Genomic DNA, 10,208 nt, shown 5'->3' on the forward strand with positions numbered 1-10,208 from the left:
TATCTTTAGTATCTTGAAATCTTCGAAATGGCGATCTCCACAGTAAGAGTCTGTAGCTTTGCACAGATTAGTTAAAAGACGAAGCTGAAAAGAAGTGAACAGCAATCCTGACCCGAGCATCAACGTCACCATCTTTGAGTATATCTCCCGACATCCAGCTTTAAATGTGAAACTTGGATCTGTGGATTCGTGGAAGATACATGATATCTGCTTCATAACGTAGGTTACGATGTTGACTCGATCTGGTTCAAGATGAGAGAACGGATTGTTTCACCTTACTTCCTCTGTAACTGCGTCTCGTAACTCTTTGATAATCAAATCAGCATGGTGATCACTTGTTAGGTAAATCACTAGCCTGTCTGGTGTGCTTTCGAAATTGTCTCCTTCCAAGAAAGCGAAAAAGCTGTGAATATCCTCGATCATTTGTAAATCAGAGTGATAAGTCGGGCGTCCGGTGGAAAGATCCATGTGCTTCCGGATGAGAGTCAGTAGTGCTCGTTGGTTTGCTGAGAATGGAAGTGCAGATCCGGATAAGGCGTTGTAAAGCTTAGAGTAAATGATCTTCTGATCTCGACGGAATCTTGTCTCTAGAATAGTACGAACCACTGAATTGTGCTCTCGTTTCCTTTCTTCTTGTTAGATATGATCATGAAGAGTGTTAATAAAGTCTTGAATGCGTTCTTCTAGGAGTTCAACATCATTGTTCTCTCTTTGGAGATAGAGGTTGTATTCTTCTCGGATAGCCATAATTCGTTCCGTTAAGCGTAGAGTGAAATCAATTGTTGATTTACGGATGGCTTTGGGAATATCTTCAAATTCATCGGTATCATTGATGAAGGTTATCATGTCTGCATGTATAGATATGACCAGAATCCGATATGAAGAAGAGTCCAGCTCCCCTAGATCTGGTTCGTTTGGAGAGTGTGAATTATCCAGAATGTCTTCATGTTGCTCTTCCTCGTCATTATCGGTATAATGTTCTTCTGGGGATTCGTCTTATGAATGGGTTTCTTCAGTATTCTGATTCTCCACTTTGATACTTGCAGGGTCAATTTCTATATCTTTAATCTCAACCTTGTCAGTCTTCTTCTTGAAACGAATGATTAAACTGTGATCTTCCATCTCAAGCCTCATTAATTCTTCATGACGCTTAATGCTTAGAGAGGGTATTATCGCAGTTTCTTTTATGTCTTCTATTTCCTCTTCCTCTTCAGATTCCTCCTCTTCCTCTATTCTTCACTGGGATCCTCTTCTTCCATTTCTGGGTCGTCTACAGACTGTGATTCGACACTCATCTCGATATCATTGGCTGGTGGTGAAGACTCGTCATCGAAAGTGATCCGTCTGGTGGAAATAGCAAACATCTCTGCCTGTCCAGAAGGATCGGTGGGTCGGTCAATTTTGAAGGTAACGCTCTCCCCATGTGATCGCAAGATCAAGGTTTGATTGTACACATCAATGACAGTCCTAGCCGTATTCATGAAAGGTCTTCCTAACACTACTGGTGTGTGTAGGTCTTCCTTAATTTCCATTAATACGAAATCCGTAGGATACAAGAATTTGTCGACTTTCACCATGACGTTCTCAACTATGCCTTTAGGATATCAAATTGTGTGATCGGTAAGTTGGATTGTCATTTTAGTTGGTGACAAGTCTCCTAACTCTAATCTCTTATAGAGAGAGTAGGGGATTAGGTTGATACTTGCTCCTAAATCTGCTAGCACATGAATGGTTCCAGATTGGTAGATCGAACACGGGAAAATGAATCGGCCTGTATCTCCTAACTTTGGCGATAGAGAGTTTCTGAGTAATGCTGAGCATTCTTCATTCAGTGGAATTTTGTTAGAATCTGATATCCTCTCCTTTGTAGAAAGAAGCCTTCGGATGTATCGCTTCTGGTTGGGAACTTTGGACATGATGTCCAGGAATCTTCCATTAAGCTTGAAGGAATCAAGCTTGGATGGTTCCTCCTATAGCCTTCCAGGATAGGGTACACGAACTGGAGTTGCAGGGGTCAGCTTCTGAGTATATGTCGATTTGTTCTTGAGCCTAGCTGACCTTCTCCGTGGTTCTTCCTCTGGGATTATGGAATCCATTTGTTAAGCTTCCTCTATGTGGGGATTTTGGATAGTATTACTGGGTAACCTTCCCTGTGGTCAGGTTTCAAGGCGTTATGATAACTGTCCGAGCTGCGTCTCCAGACTTTTGAGCAGAGCCAATTGATTTCGCATTAGTATCTCCGTCTGATTTTATCTGGCTGCAGTTCTCTGATTTAGCTGTTGTTGTCCTTGAATGAACTGAGTCAACTGATCATCAGCTCCAAGAGTGGGGTTAGTTACTTTTGTAATCTGGGTGGTAGGGGAATTTTCCTCGACTGGTGGACCAGTGAGTGGAAGTGGTTGATCGTAGGACAATTGAGATTTTTGGGCTGGATAAGGTGGGTAGCGATAGCGAAAAGGCTGGTTGCTTCGTTGAAATTGATTAACCCTAAGTTGTTGATTGAATCCGGGATTTGGTGGACGAGCTGGGTATTGAACGTAACAGACTGAACCGTCAGGGTTTTCGTACTCAACTTGATATTCTTCAGTGGATTGCGGGTTGGTACAATTAACACAAGCATGAGCTTGGTTGACCTGCTGCGGCTGTGTCTTCAATTCTCCGAGTTGTTTAGCGAGAGATTCCATCTTATTCGTGAGGGATTTGATGGTCTCCGTTTGATTGTTAAGTGCAGAGAGTGGGGAAGATGATGGAGTTGTTTCACTACTGTTCCAGTCATGATGATGCATTGTCAAATTCTCGAGCAATTCTCATGCTTCGTCTGCAGTTTGGTTCACCAGATTTCCTTGAGCTGCTGCATCGATCGTCGTCCTATGATTTATCGTAAGACCATTGCAGAAGGTACAAATTTGAGCTGACCGTTCTAGCTAGTGATTAGGGCACTTCTTCAGCAGAGTTTTGAATCGCTCCCATGCAGTGTAGGGAGATTCATCATAACTTTGTTTAAAATTAATGATGTCATTCTTTAGTTTGGTTTGTTTAGAAGGAGGGAAATATTTGGTTAGGAATTTAGTAGCCATCTCTGTCCATGACATGATGGAATCTTTTTCCATTCCTTCGAACCATGTTTGAGCATGATGAGTGAGAGAATAGAGAAACAAGTATAGCCGGACTATATCTTATCATATTCCTGGATGTTTGTAGGAGTTCGAAAGAGATATAAATTTATCAAGGTGAGAATTAGGATCGTCATTCAGTAATCCATGAAACTGACAGCTATTTTGGATGAGCTGGATGATGTGATGTTTTAACTCGAACGAGTGTCCTTGAATCTCTGGAAATCTGATTGGTCCTCCTCGACCTTCAATCGAAGGTTTGGTATTTTCTGCTAAAGTAACGAGTAACGCCATTTGATTTCTGATTCGTGCTTTCTTGCGTGATTTAGAGATTATTGCGTCTGGATCAGGTACGAATAACAATGGCCCTGGTCTAGATTGGGTTTGGCTCATACACTAGGTATGCCTATTTTTTTTAAGCAGATAAACTAAACTCCTAAGGTAATCTAAGGTAATTCTAATGTAATCTAAGGTAATCTTAATCTAAGGTAGCCTAAAGTAATCTAATTTAGTCTAAGATAAGCTAACTATCCTAAGGTTATATATGATTTTGGTTATGGCTACTGATTCCCTGATATTTCAATAACAAAGCTTCGCACGAACTATTCAACAAACCAAGCGGCCAGGCCGACTACGGAGAGGCAGGATCCTTTTGGTTCCAATATAATTGGAGACTATTTAAAAAATCCAACAACCAAGTCCATGTATAATTGTCTTTCTTAGACACCACTAAATGCTTGTGAATAAGTTTGATAGAGAGCAGTATTGTCTGATACCAGTTCCCCGTCAGCGGCGCCAAAAACTAGCTTCCCTCTTGATATGGCCGAAATGGACGTTTTTATTTGTGCTGTGTCGTTAGGTCGCAACACGTCAGAATCAACCATCAAGAGGGGGGTACTGTCTTAAATTTATATTTAGCGGGGCCTAAATCGTACTACTCCTTATTATGAGTAAGGGAAGTATGATCTAGAATCGTATTTTTAAGATATCAGTAGAATCGAACATATATTAAAGCTTAAGATAGTTATGAAGGAGTAGTGGTTACCTAATTTTGGGCTTTTCTACTTTATAAGACAGATAAAGTAAATGCGATAAAATTAGTAATTCAAATAAGGTTAAAGCAAGTGCATACTATGATTTCATCAGTTATTCTGTCGAGATTATGGAATGCTGGCTCATGAATAGGCAGAGACCTTGTATTCATTACACTGGTCCTAAACGCCATGTCGTAAGACATGTCACTGGGTAATGTGATAGGCTTAAAGATTCTGAATAGACAGCAACGTCCCCTACCCCCGACACCCGTGCAGTCTGACTACAGGCATACATGTTCAGACGGCTCATCCAATTGAGCGACTCAGTTGGGTGACATATTAACATTACACAAAGTTCTAAACTTTCTTAAACATAATAGAATACAAGGTTTACCATATCCGAGAGACGTGATGTGTTTCAATGCTTTCGTTAATGATTGGTTTTAAAAGATAGTTAGGCCCTTAAAAAGAGTTCAACCATAAAGAACACCATGACCAAGTCAGGTTGACTTCCATGAACACGTTCGGTCATCCTAACGGTCCAATCCTTTATGTATTTAAACAAACATTTTCTTAATTAACTAAGAATCCCTCAAGCGGGGTGCAATGCTTGAGACCGCGTTATGGTGCAGTGTACTAATCAACACTGACCGTGTTCCATGGCCTTACTTAGCAGAGGTACAGCTTACAACAACTGGTGTGCTTCAGCATGCACGTACGAAGTTTATATGCTTGGTGTCTACACTAGCATGGCCTGGGACTGACAATGTACTTAGGGTCTAGTCAGATGTTTCACTATGAAAGAGTCCTCAGTCGGAATCCAAAGCTTGATAGACTTACTACAACCGGTGTGCCTCAGTCGATCTTACGTTGTATCCGATAGACTTCTCTTACCAAAGGGTGACACAGATAGTGTACTCTAAATCGGGGTTCGTGACTTCCCAATAACAGAGCCAATAACTACGTTCTATTAGTTGGAAAAGCGATTGAGTTTAAAGCATAATCGGAAAGCATTTCAACAACATACATAAACCATAACATTATTTCGGCATTATAACTGCTTACATCATAGCATACACTAAATATAACTACTCGCTAGTCATGGCAACAACATCACAGAACATAACGATAGAAGACATTATATAAAGATAAAGGATAGAAGTACCAGTAGATTAAACGAGTTCCGAATACGAAAGTGACAACTTCAAACTCCAGACCGCTCCTAATACAATCTTCGGCATTCTTCTCTGGGTACTAGGTTTCCCGCACGGAGTTGAAGACCTTGAAAGTATGACTAATATTGTACATAAGAGAGAAAGAAGTGAATTGAAGTGTGTGTTGGATTGAATGACAAAGACCCTTTAAATAAGCAAGAAATTTTCCTGCAAACGGCTGGCAGGCCATTTGGCAAGCCGTTTGGCGGCCGTTTACAGGGGCCGTTTGTCAGACCAAGCCGTTTGCAGGGGTCATTTAACTTGGATGTGTGGCAGGCCGTTTGTGAGCCAGGCAGGCCGTTTGGTAAGCCGTTTGGCTTGCTGATTCCCTGGATCATAACTTGATTTCTTGCCTTTCACCGTTTTCGCTCTAGAATCTTCGTTTTAGCTCCGATTCTCTTGATTCTTTTTGCACCATCTTCATAATCACTTGTTCTTCATTTCTAACCGACAAAGTGGGTATTTTGCCGATAAAGTTCGAATTTCAAGAAGTATCTCATTTAACTAAGTATCTCTTTGTGAATTTCAAGAAGTTCACCAGAGAGGCATCTTCTATGCTCAACTCTGTTCTTCTTCTTTTTAGCATAGGCCTCAAACTTGGAATTAAAGGCTTCATTTAACTCCTGCTACTTCTTCTGGTATCTCTCCAATTTTTGTTTCAGCTTCTTTTCAATGGATTGAGAGACGATAAAATATTTAGCTAAAGCCAGATTTGAACCAGGGTCAACACCATATTGTTAAAGACAAAGGTTGGGCGTTCTAGCTTCTATTCTAGCTACACCCATGGCAATTTGATTTACACTGGCTCGTACATCAGCTTGAAGATCAGCCATTCGGTGCATTGTCTCAACCAGTTGAACATAAGCAATAGCAGGAATCATAATAGCCATTTGCTGTTCATTTGACTCCACCCTCTCTTCCAACATACGATTTTCATCATTCAGGAATATATTCCTTGATCTCTCAAGATCCAGTTCAGCTTGAAGGCGAGTGATATGATCAGTATACTCATTGTGAGAGATGATTCGCTACTTTAGTTCTTCTTCTTATTCATAGTGTTGCCTGATGGCATCAACTGCCAAATCAGCAAAAGCATTTGTTTGACGCAGCTGGGTTTCAATAGCTGAAGTGGTGATACAGCCAGCTCGTCTAATTGCTTCAGCAACACCATCACTGATGGATTCCCTGATGGTACTGTGTATATCAGGGTGATTCTGGTGACAGTCTTGTAGACAGCAAGGGTGGATAACCCTTCCATTTTAGAAACATCAACTACACTGGTTGAAGGTTGTGCAGTAGCAGCTATAATAGGAGTACCACTGTGGGGTGGTGGAAGTGGAAGGTCATAATCTGACTCATCACCATGATCACCATCATTTTTACCTTCACCCGAAGGTTTAGAACCACTTGTATCCTTTGCAGTAGAATCAGCTGCATCAGTATCAAGATCCACTAGTTTGTCTTTTGAGCCAGTAGTATAATCAGGAACTACTGGCTCTTCCTTACCAGTACCTTTATCAGCATCATCATTAGTAGAAGAAGATAAGGAGGAAGAAGCTGAGGAATCAGAAGGTACCGGTGAATCAGGAAGATTTTGCATGACAACCTTTCGAGTTTCAAGATCATAAACAAATTTGAGAGGCCTCCATGTACCAGGCCATGGGGATGCAGCAGGGGCCATACCTAAGAAGTGGTAGTATGGATGCTCATTAACATTATTAAGTGTAGCTAGCCTCTCATATACTTCTTCTCTTGCTGGTTGATCCAGCTGGTAAAGTAGTTAGGCCAGCTCTTCATCAGGCAGCTTGTTGGCTGCAACTAGGGCAGACTAGGGATCAATCTTTAGCTGGTCCACCAGGAGTGCAATTTTGGGAGCAATAGAGAGTCTTCTATAGATAAATTTGGGCACAACTTCTTCTGGATCTGGTACCTTGCAAACATACTTAGGCTTTTCAGCAGAAACAACAACCTTAGAAGATTCATCAGCGGTAGTAGAATCAATACCAGCATCCAGTTTTGTCTCATGGGAACCAGTATCAGATCCAGGAATGACCATAACATCTGCTGCAGTAGGGGTAATGGTTTAAGAACCTTTTCAGAATAAGCAACATTTACAGCAATGAGTTCATCAGTCAATACAATATCACCCTTGGTTTCAGCAACTATCTCATCACCCTTGAAGAAGGTGTCTGGGGTTGTATCAGAAACAGTAAGATTACCAACATCATCCATAGTAACGGACTGCCTGGTAGAAGTAGCAGCAACATCCATATCACCAACAACATTAGTAACCACTGTCTCCTCAGGAAAAGTAACATCTGCAGCATCTTGAGTACCACCAGCAGTGGTAGTGTCAACAACCCTATCAGCACTTACTTCATTAACAGCTGGAGGGGGTTTAAAAATCATATCATCAACTACTTCAGGGACAGTAGTCGAAATAGTAACACTAGGGATTGAAGGAGGAATAACAGAATCATCATCAATAGCCATCTCCTCATTAACAGTAGGAACAGTGGAACCAACATCTGCTTCATCCCCAGTATCACAAGTAGCAGCAGATTTATCAACAGCTATATCAGGATCAGGACCAGTACCAGCAGCAATAGACAGCTCACCAGTACTAGCCACATCACCAGTAGAAACAATATCAGCTGCCCTGCTAAGATCTGAAACAATGGAACATGTTATGTTAACAAAAGTAGAATCAAATAAATTTGACTCAACAATTGCATCTGATGTTGGTCTCTGGGGACAAACGTGTGTTTTAGTTATCCCTTCGATTGAGATAGAGTATGGTGTCTGTAAGTGCAGCTGTGACTCTGCTGACTCATTGGCAATACATGATGACTCAGATGGTGTAGAACACACAAGGTGTTGAAGCACAAATTGTTTCACTAATCAAATCACTTAGAAAAGCTACACAATCTATGTAATTAGAGTAAAGTCTAAAATAAATACATAGCAATGGATCATCAATCAAGCACAATAATCATTAACTCATTCAAACACCCAATTCATAGATTAGGGTAAAATCCAAGCATCAAGTTTACAAATCAAGTGAACACAAACAAATTTAAGCTAACATCATAAGATAAACAAGAACAAAATTAATTAAAACTAAAGCATTCATCGTTACAACTAAAATGGAGAAGACTAGTGTTAAAAAGGAAAGAGATTACAAAAATGGAGATGGATGATGGATATCCAGCTTCTAGCTTCACTAATCTTTGACTTGGGACATGAAATTAGGCTTTGATCTTGATGGAATCATGATTGGAACCCATTTGGGGTTCCAAAATGGCCCTAAGTTGCAGCTCTCTTCACTCAAAAACCCCAAATATGCGTTTATAGGTCGGCTAAATTTTTGGGCTGAATCAGCGTCAGGAGCGCCGCAATAGGGGTAGGAGCGCCGCTTTTGGGTGCGCCGCAATAGACAGGAGCACCGCTTTTGACCTGAAAGTGCCGCTTTTGAGGCTGAGAGTGCGGCTTTTGGTCACTGACTTTTTAATACATGTTTTAGCACATAAGAGCACCACTTTTGACCTTAGGAGCGCCGCTTTTGACCCCGGAACTTCATTTTCACTCCAAAACTTCACTTGGTTCATTTCTTAGGCTCAAGTCTTGAATATTTTGCATAAATTTAGACTTTTGGAATATTTTTGCCTTAAATCATCTTCTAACCAACAAACTATCACTTAAGATCGATAAATCCTTCAAAACAAACAAATGGAGAAAGATATCGTGAGGATAAATATGTGTAATTCGAGCGATATCAAATCCCCCACACTTAAACCTTGCTTGTCCTCAAGTAAGCCTAAACTAAACTACCACTTCACAAATGTTGACCTACTCTGACTAATATAGATTTGCAATTTCAAGCATGGTCATTTTCATCATTCAATCTTCAAGCACAATCCCAAAAGACTTGACAAACTTCAATGAATTCCCTCAATAACATTTGTCAATCTTTAAAACCTCACAATCTTTAAACCACTCAACTTTAATGCTTCTTCACTTAATTTCATCAAACATCAATAATTTCAATTTTCAACTATGACTTTCAAGACTTTGACCAACTTTGACTTTCAAGGATATGTCTTCAAGCCATTTCAACAAATACCAAGCAAAACTTAACAAACCACAATCTTCTTAAATTCTTCAACAAACTCAACTCAAATAATCAATCAAATTCAAGCCTAAACTTCATTTCTTCAAACTCAACAATCAAACAAACAAACATGCTCCTTAGAAAGGCTCAAATATCCACAAGATTTGCAATTAAGAGTAAATATATCAAGATTCGAACTTTTTAGTGCAAACCTTTCTAGGAGCATTCAATAGACCATCACAAGCAAAGACCTCACCTTTTCACCCTAAATTCATCTCCACCAAGTCAAGGATTGCCCGCACGCTTCATTTTAGTACAAGGGAGCACCAATTCACACGAGTCGTCCATGAAAAATCGTTTTAGCCTTAAGGAAGACAAAGCTTTAAGAAAACCATTTTCGTTTTTGAAAATGAAAAATGAGTCAAGTCGTGAGACTAGACAAGTTTTCCGAAAATCTTATGGTTTAAAAGCTTTGTGCATTCCAAAGCCATCCCGATTTTGGGACAACCACACGGATAGTTAATGCCCCGGTATATCACCGAAGTGAACTACCTTCTTGTATTGAAGGCGATGAGGAAGCAACTACCTTGGGTGTAAGATTGGCGTTGGGTCTGTTGCATGATACTTGGAAGACTTTTGGGTGTAAGATTGTCGTTGGGTCTGTTGCATGATACTTGGAAGACTTTACTTCCAAGCTTAGGTCTTTTTGGGATAAAACTTAACTTGGGAGACTTTA

General features: G+C 40.3%; 1 non-coding gene across 1 annotated transcript; it reads left to right on the top strand.

Annotated features, from left to right (window-relative positions):
- Positions 1–2,922: 2,922 nt before the first annotated feature.
- On the top strand, positions 2,923–3,029 carry LOC139869698 (small nucleolar RNA R71). The gene has a single exon (XR_011766280.1). It is a non-coding gene; the product is annotated as a small nucleolar RNA R71 (small nucleolar RNA).
- The last annotated feature ends 7,179 nt before the right edge of the window (positions 3,030–10,208 follow it).

This window comes from Rutidosis leptorrhynchoides, chromosome 9, assembly GCF_046630445.1.
Source record: "Rutidosis leptorrhynchoides isolate AG116_Rl617_1_P2 chromosome 9, CSIRO_AGI_Rlap_v1, whole genome shotgun sequence".
Taxonomy (NCBI): Eukaryota; Viridiplantae; Streptophyta; class Magnoliopsida; order Asterales; family Asteraceae; genus Rutidosis; species Rutidosis leptorrhynchoides.